Source organism: Arvicola amphibius, chromosome 5 (genome assembly GCF_903992535.2).
Source record: "Arvicola amphibius chromosome 5, mArvAmp1.2, whole genome shotgun sequence".
NCBI lineage: Eukaryota > Metazoa > Chordata > Mammalia > Rodentia > Cricetidae > Arvicola > Arvicola amphibius.
The window spans coordinates 101,104,429-101,128,950 of record NC_052051.1 but is presented as its reverse complement, the minus strand read 5'-3'; the positions used below and the strand labels follow the sequence as shown (position 1 = coordinate 101,128,950).

The 24,522-nt window shown below is 40.5% G+C and overlaps 1 protein-coding gene across 1 annotated transcript in view; it reads right to left on the bottom strand.

Moving 5' to 3' along the window:
* Positions 1-23,290, bottom strand: part of Dtna (dystrobrevin alpha) — a 266,220-nt gene extending 242,930 nt beyond the window's left edge. Inside the window, exon 1 of the mRNA XM_038329659.1 lies at positions 23,186-23,290. The gene's annotated coding sequence lies outside the window, so the exon portion shown is untranslated. The remainder of the gene's footprint in view (positions 1-23,185) is intronic.
* Positions 23,291-24,522: the final 1,232 nt, after the last annotated feature.

The window sequence follows — 24,522 nt, the reverse complement described above, 5'->3', positions numbered from 1 at the left end:
AAATCTTTCATGGAGGTTCTCTTCCTGGGTGGTTCTGCATTGTGTCGAATGGACAATTAAAACCGACCATCACAGTATTCATGCTCTTTAGAAGATCTCCATAACTCACTGGATCTAGTGGAAATTTATATCCTTCACCCAACTCACTCCCTCCTAACCTATTATATTTCAGCCCATGGTCATCACCATCTTTTTTGAAATTCAACATATAGGAAAGGTTGGGCAGTATTTTGTATTTTTGTGGTTTAGTTCACTTTGCATAATTCTCAAGGTCATCCATGTTGTCATCGAAAAGTATTCCAATATTGATAGATGTACACACACTACAATTTTATTATTCCTTCATCTATTGATAGACATGTGGGTTGATTCCCTATCTTGGCCCCTGTGGAGAGTGCTGTAATGAGCAGGGGACCATACTTATTCTCATTCCTTTCTTTTTCCTTTTAGTACTCCTAATCTGCTTACATCTCTTTCTTTTTTGGCACTTTATTATTTTTGCTAATCTCTTACTGTGTCTAATTTAACTTTTTCTTTATTTTTACTTAGCATACACAGTAACAGAATTGCTTCTGCTTTTTTGCACAAACTTAGTTTCGGGCACTCCCTCTCCTACCTCTCCAAAGGTACTTCCAATCACTGTTTGTGATCTCTTAAGAATATAGCACCAGTTCCCATAAAGCTTACCTCTTCTTAAAACTATTTTTGCTGAATCTCTACATTATGTATTATACATAATACAATAGTTTCTCTTATATATATGTATATATATATATTTCATACAATGATTTTAAAGTAACCTTGTTTTTAAACTTTGCGATCATTTGTTCAAGTGCTCTAGCATTGCATACGCAGTAGTATTTGAAAATCTGAATAAGTAACCAAAACTTTAAAGGACATTTTCACGAAATAGCCTCCAGTGTGTCTCAGGCACCCCAAGGTGTTTCAGTCAGGACATTTAAACCACAGGCCAGATGCAACAACAATATACTTCTTGCTTTGTACCAAGCTGAGTACACGGTGACTGCATCCTTGTTTCCTAGTGCCCCCCTTTCTTTATGTTCTGAGACATTACAGATTCCTCTTTTTTAATCTTCAAATTACTGATTTCTATAAGCAATTTTGTATATAGGTATCTGAATAACTATTAGGCTGATTTATTAACAGTTCTGTTATTACAAAATCATCTTTAGTGTGGGTTCAGTTTAGCCACTTCCAATTTTCTGGTTTATACCATTAACATGCTGAAGGAGTAGCCTCATGCAGAGACGGTGGGTCTCTCCTTCACATCTGACCCTCATGCATCCCAGCTCCTTTCCCCAATATAACATAGAACCGACTTCTAATGGGTTCATTGACCTCTGAAAGACAAGTCCACAAAGAGTCAGTAGACGCCTTCTTGTAATGCTACACATCACTACTTCTCCCCTAAATGGATCTTTCTCTGGCTTCTGTAATACAATTCCCCCATGATTTCTCTTCCTGTCTCTGGGTAATTGTTCCCCGTATCACTTGGTAATGCGATTCTCTTTTCTTAACCAAAATGATTACTGTTCCCTGGCATTCTTCCTCTGTTGTTTTTCATCTATGAGTACATGTATGTTGAGATAATACATCTCTTATGACAATTAACGGCCTATACACAAGCAATTCTAAATTAATCTCCATATCAGACATTTCAGACTCACTCTCCCATGTGTCTACTATATACATTTTTATATAAACATCCCACCCAAACCTTTAACTCAAAACAATACTTTCAATAAAAATTATTGTCATTGCTTTTATTATGCATATTATTTATATGAATATGTGTGTTTTGGCATATATATGTGGAGGTCAGAGGACAGCATGGGAAGTTGGGTCTTTTCCTTCACCTGCATTTGGGCTCTAGGGATCGAATTCAGGTTTCCAGGATTGGAGGTAGCAGGTTCTTTTTAACTTTTGAGCCATCTTGCTAGTCTTCAAAATAAGATTCTTTCCTTGTGTAATTCCTGTCACGATGAATGTTGCCATCCTGCTACCTGAGAATGAGCCCCAAATCACGCGTGTCTTTTCCTCCTGATCCCTCACAAATCTCTAACTAATGTTGATTCTACTCATGAAGTGCCTTAGGCTTTACTTTAAAGTCATTATCACTGCCTTTCCTTTAGACTAAATTCTTTTTTTACTCTTGTACGCTATGGTACCTTGCCTCTGCCATTCTTCTTGCCTAGGATTTGCTTCTGGTGCCATTCCCTGTCTGCCAGCCCGACTTTGTACCACTCATTATGAAGCACGGGATCTTCTAGCAAATCAAAGCCATTTGCAGTTACCCAAAGTTGTCTCACTCTTTCCTCTTCACCGTATCTCAAACTTCTTGTAACCGGATCCAGAACAGTGTTAGGTGTTCACACTGTCCACCCTACTCAGTCTGCTTGTTAAACTTGTGGCCTTAAAAAAAACCTAAAACTTTCAGCTCATTCTTTTCCTTTCCCTCTATGAATTCTTTGCCTTTCTTTGTGAGGCTCTGTTTTATCTGTTACATGAAGTTATAATCATCTTCCTCTGTGTAGCTCTTGCTCACGCTCTGTGAGTTTCCCAAGGGGAGAGAAGAAATATTAAGATAACATACAGCCATTGGTTCATGGCTGCTGGCCAAAGTAATGATAAATGAATGAAAAAGAAACTTTCTGAATGTGGCTGACGGTGGAGGAGGACTGAGAAACCAAGGACAACGGCGATGAGCATGAAATCTACAGCATGGACGGGCTCACTCTGAGCCTTGTCAGTTTGGTTGCTCACCTTCCTGGACTGAGGGGGAGCTGGGAGGACCTTGGACTTAACATAGTGAAGGGAACCCTGATGGCTCTTTGGCTTGGAGAGGGGCGGAGTGGGGGTATGGGTGGAAGGGAGGGGAGGGAAGGAGGAGGAGGAGGGGAGGAGATGGAAATTTTTAATAAAAGAGAAAAAAAAGAAAAAAAAGAAACTTAATGCCTTGTTTTTCCTCACTATGAAGAGTAACTCATTTGCCTAACACTTTCATAAAAATTGCAAATGTTGTATCAAGATTGCCCACAAATATTTTCTTTTGCTTCAACATAATATCTTTTTGAACGTTTTCTTCATAAGCAGCATAAAGCCACTGAGAACATCTCAAATCCTGCTTTGTAATAATAGAAGGCGTGGTGTAAGTCTTCAAAGGTTTCATGAATGAAAGCATCAGTAACAAATGGTGTATATATGAGAGGAGTGTCCTGTTGGTTACAGGATTATGACAGAACTCCTGCAGCCCTACGCACCACTATTCTCTATTCATTGTATAGAGAATCATCAGTTCTGTGTTTGAATAAAATGATTAAAAGTCACCGTTGATTTAAAATTCTTTCCAGACTCGTAAGGCTTCTCAGAAGTCCCTCAATTTTATTCCATAGTGTTCTCATGGCACTGACAGCAGACCTTCTGCAGCAGTGTGAACTCTACAAAATAACAGAGCTGAATCTGGTCAGTTAGTGCTATTTGGATCAAAGAATGCTTGGCATGAGTTTCCCAAAGATCTCAAGATGGAACCAAATAGAACCAGGGTAGACTTCTTGCTCTATTACTTTTGGACAACATTGATCTCCCTAGATGGTAGTTTTCCTTTCTGAAAAATTAACAGATTTGATTATTTCATACATGTTGTCTGCTTTCAGTTTTATTATTTACAGACTTGGGCAAAGATGAGATGGATATAGCATGTTATTAGAAAATTATATTATGGATGAGAGAAGGGGGTGGGGAATGGGAACCTGAAGGATCATTATGATGGCCGGAATGGGAGAGAGAAAGAGAACAATGAAAGAGATAGCTTGATAGAAGGGCCCATTATTTGGTTAGGGAGAAACCTGGTGCAAGGAAACTCCAGGGAATACACTAGGATGACCCCAGCTAAGACTTCTAGCCATAGTGAAGAGGGTGCCTGAACTGGCTTTCTCCTGTAATCAGATTGGTGACTACCCTGTCATCATAGAACCTTCATCCAGTAGATGCAGTATATAAGTAGATGGAAGTAGATGCAGATATCCACAGTCAAGCACTGGGCTGAGCTCTGCGAGTCCAACTGAGAGAGGGAAGAGTGATTATATGAGCAAGGGGAGGTCAAGATCACGACAGGGAAGCCAACAGAGACAGCTGATAGAGCTTGTGGGAGCTCATGGACTCTAGACTGACAGCTAGGGAGTTGGCATGGAACCGACCGAGACCTTCTGCATGTGGCTGATAGTTTTGTAGCTTGGTCCGTTTTGGGGGCCCCTGTCAGTGGGACCAGGATCAATAGACCCTCACACATGAGCTGGCTTTTTGGAACCTATTCTCTATGGTTGAATGCCTCTCTCAGCCTTGATGCAGTGGGAAGGAGCTTGATTCTGCCTCAGCTTGATATGCCATGCTTTGTTGACTGCCATGGAAGGCCTTACCATTTCTGAGGAGTGGATAGGGGAGGACAGAAAGGAGGTTTGGGGAAGGAATGAGAGGAAAGGAGGGAAGGGAAACTGATGTATAAGATAAATAAAAAAACATTAATAGAAAAAAATTATATTACAAAAGAGATGAAGAATATATGCAAATGAATTATAAGTGTATATATAGTATTTACTATATACTATATAAAGCTGGTTGTAAAAGCAACAAATCTAACATAATTTTTTATGAATAGAAAACTCTCCTGGGCATGATTAAATGTCATGGGTATTGTTTCTTTGATTAAATATTTGGAAGTTACAAAACAGAACTGGCATGGAAGCATTTTAAGTTGAGCTGAGGAACAATGAAAGAGTGTAACAGCATTTGCTGTCAATGAAAACACTGAGGAATTATGGCTATAGCTATCCTGATTAAAATATGAGCAAGCAAAGAGTAATCAAGGGCTAGGCACAAAAGGGTCTTCCTGGTGCTTTTCATTTCTGTAGGATGAACTGCAGAGTGTATACTTCAGGTCTTTGGTACTACTTCTCTGAAGTTGCACACCCTTGCATCCTTTAAAAGTGTGCAATCATTCTGAGAATTTTCTTCCCTGTGATAGTTTTGCAGATTCTGAAGAAAGAAATGAACTTCTATGGATCAGGATTTGCAAGGCTCAACTCTTAAGCCTAGAGGTTTGAGACTTTGGAGAACAGAATTATATCACTCTACCTACTCGGTTTTCATCATAGCAAAATGAGCTGATGAATGAAAGGGTTGGGAGAAGAATATAAGAAGCAATGCTTTTGAAATGTTCACCTTTTCAAGTTGAAGGTTTGTATGCCAAGTCCAAGAACTATTAAGATCCAAGAAAAGGAAGTTTAGGTTTATCTCAGAGAATTCATATTTTCTATGTTCTATGTGGAGAACTTGAATATTTCAGGTAGGTAGAGAGAAGAAAATAATCTCAGCACCTCCTGATCACAGCAATGAGTGTTTCCTTCTAGTATTTTCTAAATCTATATCTATACAGTGTGATGAACTGAATGATTTTGTGTGTGCTGCTGCTATTGTTGTATGATAACATCAATATTTTCCCAAATCATCAGACTTTTAGGGACATCACTGCACGATGGGCACTATGCTGAACTGATCAATTGCTTAATAGAGCTCATTCCCTCTTACCTTGACACCTGGAGATTTTCATTGTGTTGGTATACCAATACAACAGATGAGGGTACGAAGTTAAGGATTAGTTTATAAAAACATACTTAATCTAAGAAAGAGCACACAACCACTTTAATCACATAAATAGCTATCTAGAATTTTAAATAAAATTTAACCATTTTATTTCTAAAAATTTGGTGTGTGGTTATATATGCTTATGCATTTTTGAGTACTCATGTGTGCATACATGTATACATGTGTAACTCTTCAGGAAGTCCCACCTTTCCCATGCCCATGGTCCTAGTAAGCATATCTCAAAACCAACTTCTCATGCCAGTGCTTCACCTTGAAAGTGAAGACATTCCTAGTTACCCCTTCTGTTTTCATATGTTATTTCTGAGCACTAAAATATCAGTGAAACATCTTGGAAAGAGCTCTGAAGTGTCCATCTCAGGAGAACTAATTTTTAGACTTCTATTTAGACAGTTTTGTTCTGGAAATTATTTAATATCTCCAACTTCCTTCTCTTTAGATATCACAAGTGTTCTTGATGGAAAAGGCAACAGTTTCTAGGTGACAATGGATCTGATTCATCCCAGTTCTGATGAAGAGAACCTGCAGCCATACTCTTCCTTGCTTATAGAATTTGCCACACATACTTGGCTACCAGCCATGGTTGTAAGGATAGGAAACACTCATGACATAAACACATGGCTATTAGGCATGACCTCCTGGGTTAGCCATGCCACGTCTAGTCCTGTGATGCAAACGCCAACACACTTGGAGCTTCTCAAAATAAATTCAGTAAAATAAAACATAATGTGACTGATAATAATGTCTGGTCAAAAGCAGATGGAGGGGAGGGTGAAAGAATTTTTCCAGCTTCTTCAGAAGAAGCTATTTCAAGACAGCCTCTGTCAATTGTCTCTGATCTTATTTGGTCACTGTTTTTGGCAGATTTTTTCATTGTTCCTGATTATACAAAATTTAAATTCTAGTGTCAAGCTGGAATATTTGTTAAAAACTCAGGTAATTTGCATTTATATAAAATGTTTTTATATATGACAAGATATGTGTACAATGAATTAATCTGACCACAATGAATCTGATAGAAGAAAAAGTGGGAAGTAGTTGACAACACATGGGCACAGGAGACCACTTCCTACATAGAACCCCACAATCACAGACAATAAGAGCAACAATGAATAAATGGGACCTCCTGAAACTGAGAAGCTTCTGTAAAGCAAAGGACACTGTCATTAAGACAAAAAGGCAACCTACTGACTGGGAGAAGATCTTCACCAACCTCAAATCAGACAAAGGTCTGTTCTCCAAAATATATAAAGAACTCAAGAAACTAGACTTTAAAATGCTAATTAACCCAATTAAAAAATGGGGCATTGAACTGAACAGAGAATTCTCAACAGAAGAAGTTCGAATGGCCAAAAGGCACTTAAGGTCATGCTCAACCTCCTTAGCGATTATGGAAATGCAAATCAAAACAACTCTAAGATACCATCTTACACCTGTCAGAATGGCTAAAATAAAAAACACCAATGATAGCCTATGCTGGAGAGGATGTGGAGTAAGGGGAACACTCATCCATTGTTGGTGGGAATGCAAACTTGTGCAACCACTTTGGAAATCGGTATGGCAGTTTCTTAGGAAACTGGGAGTCAATCTACCTCAGGACCCAGCAATTCCACTCTTAGGAATATACTCAAGAGATGCCCAATCATACTACAAAAGCATTTGTTCAACTATGTTCATAGCAGCACTATTTGTAATAGCCAGAACCTGGAAACAACCTAGGTGCCCCTCAATAGAAGAATGGATAAAGAAGGTATGGCAACATACTCTTTAGAGTTCTACTCAGTGATAAAAAACCAATGACATCTTGAATTCTGCATGCAAATGGATGCAAATAGAAAACACTCTACTGAGTGAGGTAACCCAGACCAGAAAAGAGGAATATGGTATGTACTCACTCATAAGTGGCTTCTAACCATAAATAAAGGACATAGAGCCTATAATTCGTGATCCTAGAGAAGCTAAACAAGAAGGTGAACCCAAAGAAAAACATATTGTTATCATCCTGGATATTGGAAATTGACAAAATTGCCAGGCAGGGGTTGGGAGCATAAGGGTGGGGGTGAGGTAGGGATAAGGGGAAATGGGGGAAGAGAAGGGAGAAGGAGAAGATGGGGAGAGCTTGAGGGAATGAGATGGTTGGGATGGAGGAGGGGTGGATGTGGGAGCAGGGAAGTATATATCTTAATTATGGGAGCCATTTTTGGGTTGGCAAGAGACTTGACTCTAGAGGGGTTCCCAGGTGTCCAAGGAGAAGTCCCCAGCTTGTTCCTTGGGCAGCAGGGGAAAGGGTGCCTGAACTGGCCTTGTCCTATAGCCACACTGATGATTATCTTACATATTACCATAGAACCTTCATCTGGTGATGGATGGAGATAGAGACAGAGACCTACATTGAAGCGCTGGACTGAGCTCCCAAGGTCCTAATGAGGAGCAGAAGGAGGGAGAACATGAGCAAGGAAGTCAGGACCATGAGGAGTGCCTTCACCCACTGAGACGGTAGGACAGATCTAATGGGAGACCACCAAGGCCAGTTGGAATGGGACTGATGGAGGATGTGATCAAACTGGACTCTTTGAATGTGGCTGATGGTGGAGGCTGACTGAGAAGCCAAGGAAAATGGCACCGGGCTTTGATTCTACTGCATGGATGGGCTCTGTGGGAGGCTTGTCAGTTTGGATGCTCACCTTCCTGGACCTGGGGGGAGTTGGGAGGACCTTGGACTTCCCATAGTGTAGGGAGCCCTGACTGCTCTTTGGTCTGGAGAGGGAGGGAGTGGGGGTATGGGTGGAGGGGAGGGGAGGAAAGTGGGAGGAGAGGAGGAGATGGAAATTAAAAAAAAAAAAAACCTTGTCTTGAAAAACCAAAATAAAGTATGTTGCAGTCAGCAAGATGAAAGGGGTTGGAGATCTGAAGAGCCCTTTGATATTAGGCATGGAGTTGCAGTATTTGAAGGTTGCCCTGCTGGCTTTAGGTCTTGCTTTGGCCCAGGATTTCCTCACTATGCTCCCTTTCCTCCCAAAGGAATGGTAATATAATTCTTATGCTATTATATGTTGAAAGTATGTGATCTACTTTTTTATTTTGACTTTATAAGGGATTACAGTTAAGATATTGTCATGTGTCTCAGAAGAGACTTTGAATTTTGGACTTTTACAGGGTTGAGACTCTTATAGACTATGGGGACTTCTAAAATTGGACTTAATGCATAACTTCATTGTGCTATGGCTACAAGCCTTTGGGGGCCAGGGAGTGGAACATGTTGATCTGAAAGAAAATCCCCCTATAGGCTCATAGGGAGTGGCACTTTTAGGAGGTGTGAACTTGTTGGAGAAGGTGTGGCCTTAATGGAGAAAGAATGCCACTGGGAGTGGACTTTGAGGTCTCAGATTCTCAAGCCAGGTCCAGTGTGGCAATCTCTTCCTGCTGCCTTTGGATCCAGACGTAGAACTCTCAGCTCTTTCTCCGGCACCATGTATTCCTGTGTGCCACCATGCTTCCTGAAGATAATGGACTAAACCTCTCAAACTGTAAGGCAGCCCCAATAAAATGTTTTCCTTTATCAGAGTTGCACGGTCATGGTGTTTCCTAAGATAGCTGCCTATCTCTCCGTAGGCTTGGCCACATGCACCCATCTCCAGTTGACCTAAGCCAATAGAGTAGCTTAACTGTGTAAAAATATGAATGGCACAGCACAGTCCTACTTTAAAAAGATTTAAAATTGGTACTAGATTTATCAGAAGAGTGCAGTGTTAGGGAAGCTTCCCCAGGGGTTGGGTAGGACTTCTGGGATTTCCTTTATTGATGCTACAGCCACTTAAAATTCAAATCAGCATGATCTGTAGTCACAGCTGCCTTAGCTCTAGCCTGGCTACAATCTTCTCTCTTGGATTCCATCCCCATTTAGGGCTGTCTGGAAGAGAACGCTCTCCTTGATTATTGGAATTATGCTCCTTGTTTTGTCTTTGGATTGATCTCTATGTTTTGGTATTCTGAATTACTAACTCTGGATAAGATATAGAGAAAGAAAGTATGAAAACATCAAGGAAAACCTGGGACTTTGTGAAATACTGCCCCTGAGAGAAAAGCGTTCCCCTCAGAACAATGCCCCTGTGTTACAGGAGCTGAGTACAGTAGAGAACATTTCACCTGTCTCTCTTGCAGAGCGTTCTTAGCCTGTGAAAGGCTCAAACTAGGAAAAAATAATTATGAGGCCTATTCTTATAGAATATACACTTTTGAAAGTAGGCTGGAGAATATTCAGCTAGACCAAACAAATTTCTCAGCAATCAAAATTATAAAATCTATAAGAGCTTTCCTTAGCAGCCAACTTCATATTTTATCTACCTAGACCTTATACATTTTAATACTTATGAGCAACGCATTGCAGTATATTCTTTCATCACCCTGTTCCATTCTTAATTTCTTTAAAACTCTTGTTCAGAACAATCAAATCACGCAATTTTGTTTTTTGCAATATTTGTTTCAAATTACATCTGCTACATACCTCATATGATTTTTCAGTCCAAGGGGATTTGCAATCAATGTTAATTATAAGAACACCAACAATGAGCTGGGAATGAGGAGCTTCTGGAGAAGATGTGTGTCATCTCTGAAATTTGGAGAAAATGCTTTTATAAGCAGATGAGACAGGGATGTCTTATGAAGTGAAGGGAAGGCACACGGGTGCCAGAGGACTTCTATATACAGGGACTTTTTGAATTCTGACTCCAGCCCCAGCCCAGAAGCAGACATTCATTGTTTTTTTTTTTCTCTTGCATTGCTTTTCAGGGAAGGATCTGGGTTTCAGAGGTACTCTGAGAACAAACCCTTTGGGACAATGTAAAAGGCTGTCCTTGATAATTACATATTTAGCTCTTCAAATTCGTTGCCCTTCCCTCTAGCCTCACATGTCACCCTACAGGAACACCACCACAAAGTTTCCTAACTTTGCACACATGGGAACCTTCACCCTGAACATTCTTGCCATCTTCTCTTACGTAGGGAACACTCATTCATGTATTGTGACCCAACACCAGCACTATCTTCTTCAGGGCATCTTCTCTGGGAACTGTAACCCTCTTGCCCTCTGCATCAGCTCCATGTGTCAGGGTCACTTTGCTGGACAGTGCCTTCCTCCAGAGCACTCCATGGATCAAGACTGAAACACAAGCGAACTTGGAGATTTAGTAAAGCCCTACTCCAGCACGCGGATGATCAATCATGTGATCGTGGCATGCTGCCAATCGTTCTTCTGTTGCTGGGAGATAACAAGAGAACACGGAGAACTACACGTGATTGTATTTTGAAAATCTGTGCTTTCTTATGAGCTGGGAGATACGGTCAATGTTATAACAAAGACGTGAAGATGTTGTCTCAACGTACTTCAATCCCAAGTAGATTTCCAAAGAACTGGTTAAAAAAAAATGACAGTTCCACAGTGCCCCAAACTTATGATTGCAAATATTTACAATCTTGCAATATTACTCCAGAATTTCAAAAGTGATCCTTTTATAAAAATGCATGCTTTCTTTACTTTCTTATGTCACTACATTACATGTGTTTTTAGCCTTATGGAGAAATAGGTTTTTGTTTAAACAAACCACACACAATAGTGGGACAACTCACTCATTTATGAATGAATGATTTTGAGCCATCACCAGAATTTACCCACACAAAATCTTGTTCATCTATGAATAATTTAATTCTTCTCCACTGAAGCCTTGGGGGGAAATGCTGCTATATACCGAACCCACTCAAAGTACAGAAATGGTCCAGTCAAGGCCAGCTCAGTCTGCTGCTGCTGTTGCTGTTGTTTGCTTTGAGCAGAGTTTATTTGATGTGTATATTCTTGAACTTGCAAAAGCATTTGTGTGTGTGTGTGTGTGTGTGTGTGTGTGTGTGGCATGCGTGCATGAGCAGCTTTGATGACCTATGCAGGAATTGTGTTGGCTTCTCTTTTAGCAAATGCATATCTAACTAAGGCAGGCAGTAGCATCTGGATTTTCTTCATCCCTTGTTGTCCGATTACCAGTAATGGTTTGGCAGAAAGCCTGAAGCAGTTGTCCCCAAATGCTGCACCACTGACTGGTGAGGGCATCTGAAGAAAAGTTTTATTTTAATTTATTCTTATATCATCACATTAGAAAATACAACTTATATATATAATTTCGTATGCTGTGCCATTAAGGTCTGTATATTTAGTATTTAAAACAGGATGAAAAATGTAACTACAAGTACAGAAGTGTGTTTGATTGTTATTACTAAGTCTCCCAGGACCATTCCCAAAAACCCATGCTTAATTCAAAATATTTCATTACATTAATTAATTAGTTAATTTGTTTGTGTGTGTGTGTGTGTGTGTGTGTGTGTGTGTGCATACCTCAGTACACATGTGGTAGTGTAAGGGCAGCCTTTATGGGACATGCTTTCCTTCTATTATATGGTTCCTAGGAATTGAACTGAAGTCAATTGCAGGTGACTTTACTCACTGAGCCATGTCAGATGCCGAGCTTACATATTTTTAAAAATTTGCAAAAGCAAAGGAATGCCAACAAAAGTTTACATTCTGTGATTGATTTTCTTTTTGTTTCCTGAGTACTATAGATATAAAATTTCTTTAGTTTTTCCTGTTGCAGCAGTATAGCAGACTTCAGTTAACCTCCCTACATTTTTTGTACTTAAGTTCAGTAACTATATGTGAATGACCTTCATGAAATTCTGCCTACAGTGAGAAATGCTAGCAGTAATTCTCAGAAAGCACACTCTGAGAGAATGAGTTATTGCCTAAGACAAAAGCAGGCTTTTCCGCAAGCTGTATTGTGTCTTCAAGGCCACTGGGGTATCATATAGAAACTGAAGTGATAATTTACCTATGCAATAAAAAATATAGTATAACTTGCACACCAGGACTCTCTGCCTCATTATACTAAATGCTTCCCCCATGTCATTTTCGAGAAGAGACTGTAGTACTGTAAATCTAAGCAACTGAAATTCATTTTTGTTCTGGTGATTGGCAAATGGTGATACAGGATATTTTCCAATCTTCTAAGTGTTTTAGGTGCTAGGAAGTTTCAAACTGTGGATTACAACTGGCTTTCTAACTTTGTAAATAGGAGGAAATGCAACTGTGTGGTTCCTTTAAAAAGCTCTTAAAACTGATTAAGAGGAACCCACAGTACTCAAAAGAAACCTGCAGATGCTCCTGCAATGCATGGTTAGAAGTGTTGACGACTTCATTATGCTTTCTGAATTTTACTATAACCCCAAGGTAAAGTATAAATAAAACTTAATCACAAGAAAATATGTGTGATAAGAATTTATTCTACCAGACTGAGGAGACAGTTCAGTAGAAAATATGCTATTGTAGAAGCATGAGGACTTGAGTTGAAATCCCTGTAACCTCACATAAATGCCTATTACAGCACTGGGGAGACAGAAGATGGGTGGCCCTTGGGAACTCACAAACTAGTGTCGCCTACCAGTGGAGTTCCCATCAGTGAGAGAATTGTCCTAAAATAAATAAATAAATAAACAAACAATGTGGGGATAGTACCTGGGAAAGGACCCTTGGCCTGTGCCCGGTACATGAATGTGCACACATATGCACTCCCATGCATGTGCACTTGCACACAAACATTTATCTGCACATACAAGAACACAGATACACATAAAATTATGCTTCCCATAATTATGACCAAATGGTTTCTCTTTCTACGATGTAAAATAAAAATATATCTCCAAAATGATTTAAAACTATTTATTTCTCTCCTAGTTAAAGTGGGGTGAAGGTTGAAAGTTGCTGATGGATGAAAAGCAGAATAATCTTATCAGGATGGACACGCGACAAAGAACATCCATGCCCTGTCGCACCTGCCTGCCTTGATGCCTACACAAGATCCATGTACCTAGGATGCTCTTTGGACAATCCGTGTACCTAGGATGCTCTTTGGATAGAGCTACTTTCTGGAAGCACACACCTCACAGAGTAAATGATTGCTTTATACAGTCGGTGTGCTTCGCCACAGTACACGTTCTGTTAAGGAAAGTAAGTGTTTTTCGCTTTGTTTATTTATTACCCTTCTTCAGTCACAGGAAAATTCCCCCAGCTGCTTACTTTAGTAAAGAATTTGATTAAACTCAATAATTTCTTTTTGAACCTTTAGTGTGTCTGATTTTGAAGAAAGTGAGGGGTAAAAATCAATAAACAGATGTTGAAGTTGAAGAAGGCTGTTCTCTTCACAAGGTCTTAATTTAGAAACAAAAACTAAGTTAAAAATGGATTAATAATGTATTGGCATATTGTAAAATGTGTAACAACTTTAGAATTTTGAACAAGATAGGTCAAAAAAGCAAATCATGTTTGATATCTGAGTGTTTTTCTTATTTGTAGTGTATCACAAGTAATGTACCCAAATAACAATAAATATCACTGGATGGTGTGTCAACTTAAAAACAATGTCTTTTATCATGAAAATGAATTAGCAAATAGCAAAGATATTTACAAAAGTCCTTTAAAAATCCTTAGCTTTATATTCTAAAAGTATATGACATATAATACTAAATTATAAATTATTTATAAAGGATATTTATTTTATTTCTAAATCATGTATATGTGTGTGTGTGTGTGCATTGTGTGTATATATAGTTTGTGTGAGTTCAGTGTTCACAGAGGCAGAGCCATCGACTCCCCTGGGTCTGGAGTTATAAGAAGTTATGAACTCCTGACTGTGATTTCTGGGGATTGAGCCTGTGTCTTATGCTCTTGCCAATCTTTCTATCCCCACTAAAAATTCTTAATACAACGTAACAGGTGTCCTTGAAGTAGAATTTACCAAATTATATTTGATGGTGTGAGACACTCTTTCTGTGTGTCTCTTTCTCTGCTCTCTTAAACTCCATGTTAGAAAATACTGCACGTAACCGGGTTGAACCAGTGCACATAGAACATTCATGAAGCTTTATTGTTAGTGTTGGCTAGAATCTCTAAGAAAGAGATAAAAATCTATAGCAATTTGCTTGATTTGGAATCCTCAGACACAAAATGAAGCGTTTCCTAGAATTACTGCCACCAAAGACATAAACTCAGTTTTCTGACTTATATTACAATTCCAAGGACCTCAACAAACTGCCTCAAAATGTAAAAGCCTTTAAATGCCCCATTACTCTTAGACTTCCTGGATTTTATCTCATTAGTGGTCACAGGTGAATGCTAAGCACAGGCAGAGCTTGAGTGATGTGAGCGCTACTCAAGACCATGCGTTTCTAAAGTGCAGCGCGTTATGTCCCCCGCCTCTACACCCAGTCCTTCTACCATGCTTAGAAAGTAGGGGTGGGGATTATACACGCATTCAATTATGTTCTATCAATGTCGTTATATGAATTTGTAGAGAGGGGAAGGTGAACATGTCATAGTCGTTCCCATATTCTGTAAGATTTCCTTAATAGAAGTTTCTTTGAATTCCCCCCAAATTATTTATGGCCTAATGATTGGCAGGAGGATGCCTAGAATCCTAGCTTTGCAAGAGCATTGCAAAAACGGCAAGGATTCAGAGAGCTGAAATATGTGAGTGGAGATGAGTCAGAAGATGTCAACAGGACAAGAGATGCCAGCATCACATCACAGGTGGCAGGCTTGCAATTCCCCAGGGTAGACCTACTGGCATACGTAAACCTTTGTTTAGTCTGTGGAGAATTGGGGATGCCTAATCACCTGTGAGTTTGGAAATTTGCTGGAGCTTCCATAGATATTTCAGGCCTTTCTTTTTTCAGACATGTTGGTAGAGTTCTGTTTTTTATTATGCTGAACATAGGTGTGGCTATATGGTATACCTTGACCAAGGAAGTGTGAGCATAGGAAAAAAATGAAGGTTGCCTTCAGCCAACATATGACAACTAAGTGACTCACATGAGAGAAATCCTAGGTTTTTATATTACAGTGAGATTGGAACTTATTTTCTCAGGAAACCACGCTTCATAATCTGTGCATACCTTATTAAACATATATAATAAGAAAACTAGGAAACAACTTTCCTCAAGACACAATAATATATACCCACTTTGGGGTATATATCCAAAGAATGCTCAATCGTGTCACAAGGACATATGCTCAACTATGTTCATAGCAGCTTTGTTTGTCATAGCCAGACCTGGAAACAACCTAGATGCCCCTTGACCAAAGAATGGATAAGGAAAATGTGGTACATTTACACAATGTAGTACTAGATAGCAGAAAAAATAATGACACCTTGAATTTTGCAGGAAAATAGCTGGATCTAGAAAACATCATTTTGAGTGAGGTAAACCAGACACAGAAAGACAATTATCACATGTACTCACTCATAGGTGGTTTTTAAACATAAAGCAAAGAAAACCAGCCTACAAATCACAATCTCAGAGAACTTAGACAACAATGCAGACACTAAGAGAGACTTACATAGATCTAATCTATATGGGAAGTAGAAAGTATAAAAAGACAAGATCTCCTGAGTAAATTGGGAACATGGGAACCTTGGGGGAGGATTGAAGGGGAGAGGGGAGAGGCAGGGAGGGGAGCAAAGAAAAATGTAGAGCTCAATAAAAATCAATAAAAAATAAAAAACCTCACTAAAAATGAAAACAATGTGTCTTTCCTACAAAATAGTTTTCAATAGTGAATTTGCTTTATAAGAGAATTTTAAAAGACATTTATCTTTTATGTATGTGATTGTTTTGTCTGCATGTATGTATGTGTGCCACGTGTGTGCAGTGCCTCCAGAAGCCAGAAAGGCAATGCCATGCAGGATCCTATGCAGGAGCATAGTGCTCTCAATAGATGAGCTACCTACCCCCTCAGTCCAAGTCTTAAAGGATAATCACTATATTTACTGGAGGTTTTAACAGACAACAGTTCTGTGTGTTAGCATGTTTTTATAAAGGTGTAGTAAGGAACAATCTGAGTTCATTTATATTAGAAGATCAACCTCATTCAAAAAATTATTCTATAACTTTCCACAGTCCAGTGAGGTATCTGTATCCTGAGTTGTGATCATTTTGGTGAATTTGTTCTTTCAGTGTCCACAGATTTGTGAACTGCAAATTCATTTAGGAATGAACAGAAAAAAGTTAATGGGATTTCAAAAGGGGACTAATAAAAATAAACATATTGTTCTTTGAAAAAAACATGTACATATTCACAAATCTTTCATAATCTGGGTGAGTGAGACATCTTTACATTGTATTTATTTGGCAAAACTGCAAAGTTCAGCTTTACTTATGCAAACAAATTTGTTTGATATTAATAGTATGCAAGAAAATTGAGCATTTTTAGGCTCTTGATGCTAATATCTAATAAAAATATCTGCCAGACATGGTATTCCTTAAATTGTCTTTTGTTCTATTTTGAGACATGGTCTCTTCATGTAGCTCAGGCTAGCTTGGGACCCACTCTGTGGGCCAAATTGGCCTTGAACTCATTATGATCATGCTGGGATTGCAAGTGTGAGCCATCTTGTCCTGAAGTAGTCATTTTTAAGAGTCAAAATACTACCAAGTGCCCTAAGACTTGACTTGTTGTGAGGGAAATACTTATTCCTGAGAACAGAAAAATGAGTTTTATTAAACAGTGTGAGGTCAACTCAAGTGAAGAATATAAATGACAGAACATTTAAAGAGACATGATGTCTTTCAGGGGAAGGCAGCAACTAAACCCCATTGCCTAGAACAGGTAAGGGAAGGGCTGGAGCTTGACTTTGTTCCTACTCCTTGGAAGCTAACATCTGATTCCTGCTGGATAGGAGTCCTCATTTCTCCTGTAGGTGAAATATGAAGGACACCATGGGAGAATTATATTTCTTATGGGAATTCTAGGACTCATGTTGGAAATACTGGATTTAAAGATTTAATTAGAATCAGACGTTTGTTTAAAGATAAGCTTTGGTCTTACCTATATTGAGGCTTTTCTCTTCGTGGGAGAAATTTCTTCATTTCTTCAAATTCAAGATAGGGCATAACAAGGGCGTACAATAAAAGTATGAAAAACTTTCAAACAGTCTGAAGAGTCAAAATTGAATAAACAGCTTTACCAAAACTCAACTCCCTTTGGTCCCCACTGTTAATAATACTCAACTCTTCTTTAGTTGAAGAGACTTCCTCTACTTAGCATTTGTTGATAATAACATGACATCAGCACTGTGCTCCAAGGCCTTCAATTTTAAAGCAAAAAATTCAGTTTTACAATTTAAAGTGATGCATCCACGGCATTAAGCTATCACATACTTTCCTTCTCGTGCTGCACTGGTCTGAAAAGGCAGTTTTCTTACAGTTGACATTCACACAGTGTGCAAGGGGATTTGTTTTAATTTAGTTCCTCACTGATTTTTTTATGGTGTGCTATTGAGTGTTCCTGATGAGGTGTGTGTGTGTGTGTGTGTGTTAATGTGTGTGCATGCGTATTCGTGTGTTCATGTGTGCTCGTGTGTGCATGTGTTCATGTGTGTGCATGTGTACGTGTTCATGTGTGTGCATGTGTGTGCATGTGTGTTCATGTGTGTGTTCATGCGTGTGCATGTGTGTGTTGAGGACAGAAGCCAATCTACGATGTCATTTCACAGGCATCATTTGCCCTCCCTCCTTCCCTCCCTCCCTCTCTCCCTCCCTCCCTCTGTCCCTCCCTCCCTCCCTCCCTCTCTCCCTCCCTCTATCCCTCTATCCCTCCCTCCCTTCCTCTTTCTTATTTGTTTGTTTTTGACAAGGGCCCTCACTGGCCTGAAACTCTCCACAAAAGCCAGGTTGACTTGCCATCAAGCCCCAAGGCTTTGCTTGTCTCTGGCTTTTCAGAACTGGAGCTCAGCGTTCATGCCTCTCCACTGGACTTTCTATCCCTGGGTTGTGGGAATAAAGTAATGTAAGCCAACTGAGCCACCTCCAGAGCTGAACACGAGCGGTTGGACCTGCTACTTCAGTGCACTGTGCCCGGCCTTTGCCCATCTCTCCACGTGCAGCTGGTGGCAGCCGACTCACTCCGCTGCTAACGTGACTTCTTATCAGTCGGCCTCATTTGACAGCGACATGAGAATCAGTCCCATTTCTCCAGAAGAACAGCCCCCACCAGACAAGCAAATCTTTCCTGATTCTACTTGGCATTTAGTATCATTAGTGATCACTATGCTGAGATCACAACATAGGATGAGTAAGAGCAAGCGAAATAAAGAATAAGGAATAGCAGCCCTGGAAACAGACGGTTATTCTTTCATTAAACCTGTAGGGAGTGGGTTTTCCCTTTTATTCTTTTCCTTCCTTCCTTCCTTCCTTCCTTCCTTCCTTCCTTCCTTCCTTCCTTCCTTCCTGTCTGTCTGTCTGTCTTTCTTTTGGTGTGTGTGTCTGTGTGTGTGTGTGTGTCTGTGTGTGTTGGTTACTCATAGTACAGAAATCACTGAGGCACAGTCCATGCTATTAGGGTCTTGGGAACTTCTGGTACACTCTGAAGATAAGGAAACCACATCAAGAGTGACATCTTAGGTGAAATTTGAGGAGTAACAAGCATTCTGGGAAAAGAGAAATGATTCTATGGACCCTCAAGGATGATCTTAGTATGTGGCAGATCCCGGAGATGGCAGTTACATTTGAGTAGTGTTGGGGGTGACCACAAAAGGAGTGGAGAGACGGTAAAGGAATGGTTGACACTTTGTGACAGGCCTTGCAGGACTTGCTGGGAATGGAGTACTCTTGCTCTGAAGGCTGCTGGAGTTTTCCAGTCACTAGCAGCTGTAGTTCTTAGATAAAAGACAGATTTGTCCACTTTGAAAGCTATACAGTGGGTGGTGGTGATGTGTCTTAGAGGCAGATGAATAACTAAAAATAAACAGCAACTGAGTAAGAAGATGAAGACCCACAGCAGTCACTGCAGAGGAACGCAGGGGGCGGAAGGGGTTAACTTACAATAATCTACAAAGATGTGCTGGCACCCAATCCAGGCAGAGAGAAAGCCGGAAGGGTCAAAGTTTGTGAACAGCTGAAGTGAGTGGAGTGGGTGGATTAGAGATTAAGAGATTATCTAGGAAAGTGACTAGGGATGAGTGAGAGGATTGCTGAGTATTGTAGACAACGCCTACGGAGCTGGAGAACATGAGCCCTGCAGTCAGTAAGCATATGTAATTAAGAAGTCTTAAATGAATCAGAACACAACTAAAAAGTACAAAAAACAAATGAATAACACAAACATCCTGAAACTATTAATGGCAGCAGCAGACTCTGCAATGCATTGTCTAGGATGAAGATGTGTTTTAAGGAAGGATGGCTATTAGCACAGCAGAGTGAACCTCTTGTTGTGATCCCGACATAGATAACTTGGACTCAGAGTTCTAGTCAAATAAGTAAAAAAATCAAAAATACAAAATCAGGGTAGAGTCAATCACAAGGTGAGAATCTAGCAAAAGAAAATTTAGAAAGCAGTGGGTCGGTGAGATGGCTCAGAGGATAAACTCACTTGCCAAGGCTGGCAACCTGAGTTTGATTCCTGGAACCCACACAAAGATGGAAGGAGAAAACAGACTCCACAAAAGTGCCATCTGACCGCCACACAGCGCCATGGGACCACCCCATCGCACAATGCATCCATAATAAAAATAATAGAAGTTTTTAAATTAGAAGCTGGAGAGGTAAATTAAACTTTACAGCATGAAGTTCTACCCTTTGGCATATGACTGCATGAACAAACAAGACTGCAGAATGCAGTTCCTTCTGCGGCCTGACAGACTTCATCAAAACGTCAAACTCTTTGGCCGAGTGTCTGCTGGGATCTGGAATGCCTATATCTTCCATTGGGACAGAGGGAACCTAGAATGAGCCTCTGCTCACACTGCTTGCAAGCGGGCTTCTGTCACAGAGGGAGCTCAAGGCGCCAGGGGTACTTTGTCTAAGCATTTCTAGTCTGCCACCTGCCTCCCTCTCTGCAGGAAACCACCATCCTAATTAGGCCTTGAAAAACCCTTACAAGGGACCCTTTTTAAAATCATTCATTCGTTTATTCTTTTCGAAATAGAAGTAACTCCAGCAACTTGAACTTTCAGGGAGCTTCCTAGCTTTGGCTGCCAAATGCTGGGATTGTAAGTCGGTGCCACCATGCCAGGTTCAATGGGTAATTTTCAAAATATATTTTCAACTTACAGAGAAATCATCTGAGGTATTTAGAAGACAAGACATCACGAGCGAAAACGGGATGGGCAGCAATAACAGAAACATAGCCAGTAACGCGCCAGCTATAATTAGCTGACACACATCAAAGGGCAGCAACCTTCACTGTGCTCAAAGGAAGAAGTCCCAAGCTTTCAACTCCGTCATGGAACTAGAAACTTCAGCAACGGTGCAACAGTGAGAGTCACGTATTTGCATTTGTCAGTGTTTGCCAACACTGTCACTATTAGCCACATTGCTAAAAATTCTTCCATGTGAGAATTTTGAACTTTAATTTTTTCATTTTTTTATACATTGAAAACTAGAAACCAAAACTCAATATAGCAAACACTAAATGATATAACTGAACCAGGTGTATAAATGACAGGCTTGACTACAGGTGTCTCTGTGTGTCTTGAGTTCTGCTTCCTGTCATCACAAATTACTGCCAGCTTCATTCTTAATGTCAGGCACTCAGGACACAGCCACCCATATAGTGTTACCCCTTGCCTGATCTGACTAGGAAGAATGTGCCTAGGTTCTGTCTGCTCATTGGGAATGGAGAAATACTTGCCATTTGTGTACTGTAATGGGTTCTTTCTAAGTATCACTAAACCTTAGCTACAATTTAGCAAACTGCCCAAACTCTTCCAAGGGTAGGTATTTCTAACAAAATGCACACATTGCCAGTCCACAGAGGAGGACTTAAAATGCATGGGTCAGTCCCCTCCTTGCAGCTAGGTCTTGGGCCCTTAGCCTCATTATTCTCCTTTACGGAGATGGAAGATAGGAGGTAAAACTGGGAGCACGTGGCTGGACAGACCAGTCCTGGGCTCTGCTAACTTCATTTTGTTTGTCCTTGCTCCTCTGCCCAGCAGCCATAAGTTCAACTCTGTGGACATAATGTCTACCTTTTAGCTCAGAAGAACAACATACTACATTACTTCTTATTATCGAAGTTGTATGAACGAGCCGCATTAATCCACTCGGTGCTTGCATCTACTTAAGCTAACTTCATTCAGTCTGGTCTATGTGGCCGAGCACAATGAGGCCAGTTCCACTGTTCAGCCCCGCATTCTGTCAGGAGAGCATCAGTGCTCTTATTTTCCCCATATAAAGGAGAGTATCCAATTCACACCATGCACTCTGGGACTATTATGGACAATATTTATTCAGAAGGAATGCTGTGTGAGTCTGGAAAAGCTGTCGCTAAGAAGAGAGGGAGAGGTCACTTTGACCAAACAAGAAACAAAACCTATACATGGGCAAAGGGTGAGGAACTGAAGTTTTCCCTTCTCCTTGCGTTGAAACACTTGAGAAGCTAAAACACAACTTGGCAATGACAGATTTAACCACTGTTTCCTTCCCTCCTTCCCTCCTGTCTGGAGTTCTTCATAATCTGAACATTTCCATTCACTTACAGATACCAGCTTGTTTGGAGGAGAGGAGTTGCTTAGAATTAATGAGGTAATGCCCCAAACAACTGCTATTAATACATTGTTTTCTTTGATAGAGGCTGCCTGCTTTTTCTATGCCGCTTCTTTAAAAATGAGGTACTTTCTAATGGTCTCAGAGCACCATGAAAAGAATCATTAGTTAGAACAACCCCTCCCCTTTATTTTTCTTTGAAATATTTTGTGTTCACCGTCTGCATTTGAAAAGAGAGCCATGCCAGGGAAGCTGCGTTTCAGCTCACCTAACTCGGAACTCCATAAGCCTCGGGTACTTAAGGGTTAACGGGAAAGAGCAAGGCTACAGGCTTCACTGAAGTTACAACTCTGAAATGCGAACTTGAAAGCAGCAGTGCACAAATACTGGGTTTGCTTCGGCCACTCGCAACAGCCAAGGCCACCTGCTTCCAGAAAGGACAGCAGTTCCATCAAGAAACAACGAAATCTCCGCTATCTTTCATTCATACCAAGCACAAAGCAAAAGTCAATATCCACCTTCCCAGAGATGCACCTCCAAATCCCTCGGGTGTTCTCACTTACCCTGATCAGGCGCAGCATCCACTCTTCTACCCTTTTAGAGCCAGTTCACCTAGAGAACACCGTGACTGCTAGCACGCTCATGGGAAGAACAGATTTTTAGCCAAATTGCAATTACCCCTGAGACCACAACCAACTCTGAAACCCTAGGGAGAGACAGAAGTTTAAAAACCCGGCTTCCAGATTCTGGCATCCAGTGTGTCTATCTTTAACTTGAAAACGATTTGGTTTCACATTCCACTGAAGTCCCACTGGCAGATGCCTTTGGTAAACTCACCAATGGCAGGCTTTCAAAGGTCTCCCTCAGCCCCTCCCTCCCACGAAGCTTCCGCCCATTTCTTTTAAAGCTGATTTACTCAGCTGTCCTTTACCTGTGTCCTCGTGGTTAAAAGGAACTGCTTTCATTGAAGGCGATTCCACAAGCCCTTTGCAAGCTGAAGATCAGCTGAGGACTCACTGGCTTCCCCTGCCATCACCCCCGCCCTCCTCACGGACAGAAACAAACTGACTTCCAAACTTGGCTGCCTGAAAAAGAATGTCCTCTGATTGGCATTCCTGGAGGCAGAGAGCCAGGCAGCCAGAGCTTGGCAAATGGCTTCCTAGGGATACAGAAGACAAACAAGGAACTTGCCTGGATTCTTATTTCAGTTTGAGGAAAATCTCAACCACTATGTTGAGACATTAAAAATATTTCTGTTGAGGCTCAACGTTTATGGTTCTTTTCTATCTGTTTATCATTTTACCCAGAATGACTAGGGCTACAGTAAAACAGGAAGATAGCAGAACTATGATCAAACATTAAATAAACCTTGTTTGGGACTCACTAGAGAAAGAAAAGAGCCACAAATGGCACTTCACAGTGTCCCGAGGACTCCTGGTCAATGGGTGGATTTCCTGAGAAATAAAATAAATGCTTACGGAAATTGTGGGGGACTGACTTTTGTTCTCTACTCTGAGCAGCAGGAGGAAAACATGAAAGAAACACTTCTTTTTCCCAGGAAGTTTTCTTTATTCAGGGCTGTCTTCTAAAAATTTAGCACAGGCTGGGAAGAAAACTATTTGTGTGTGTGTGTGTGTGTGTGTGTTTGTGAGTGTATGTTTGTGTGTGTGTTTGCGAGTGTGTGTGTGGAGGTAAACTAAATGTCCGATTTTGCTCTTTAGTGCTATGATAAACAAATGAAGAATAAAAATGAAATTTATGCCCTGGCAATGCTGAAGCAGCATGGGCAACCCGTACATGGTGGTTCTGTTGAACTTGTCTATATTGTGTTTCATGCTCTAAGTTGATGAGGATGGCTGAGCAAGAGAGCACCAGATCTCATTACAGATGGTTGTGAACCACCATGTGGTTGCTGGGAATTGAACTCAAAACCTTTGGAAGAGCAGGCAGTGCTCTTGACAGCTGAGCCATCTCTTCAGCCCAAACTATGACCCAAACCAGTCTGGTAAGGAAAGGGCTGATTTGGCTTACATGGCCTGATCAGAGTCTATTTTTGAGGAAAGTCAAGGCAGGAACTCAAGTAGAATCCTGGATGAAGAGGCCATGGAGGAGTGCTGCTTACTGGTTTGCTCCCCACAACTTGCTCTGCCTGCTTTTTTATTCAGTTCAGTGCCAACTGTGCTGGGGTGGCTCTGTCCACATCAAATCTTTTGTTTTTATTATTTTATTTTTTTTTTTTTGAGGCAGGGTTTCTCTGTGTAGCCTTGT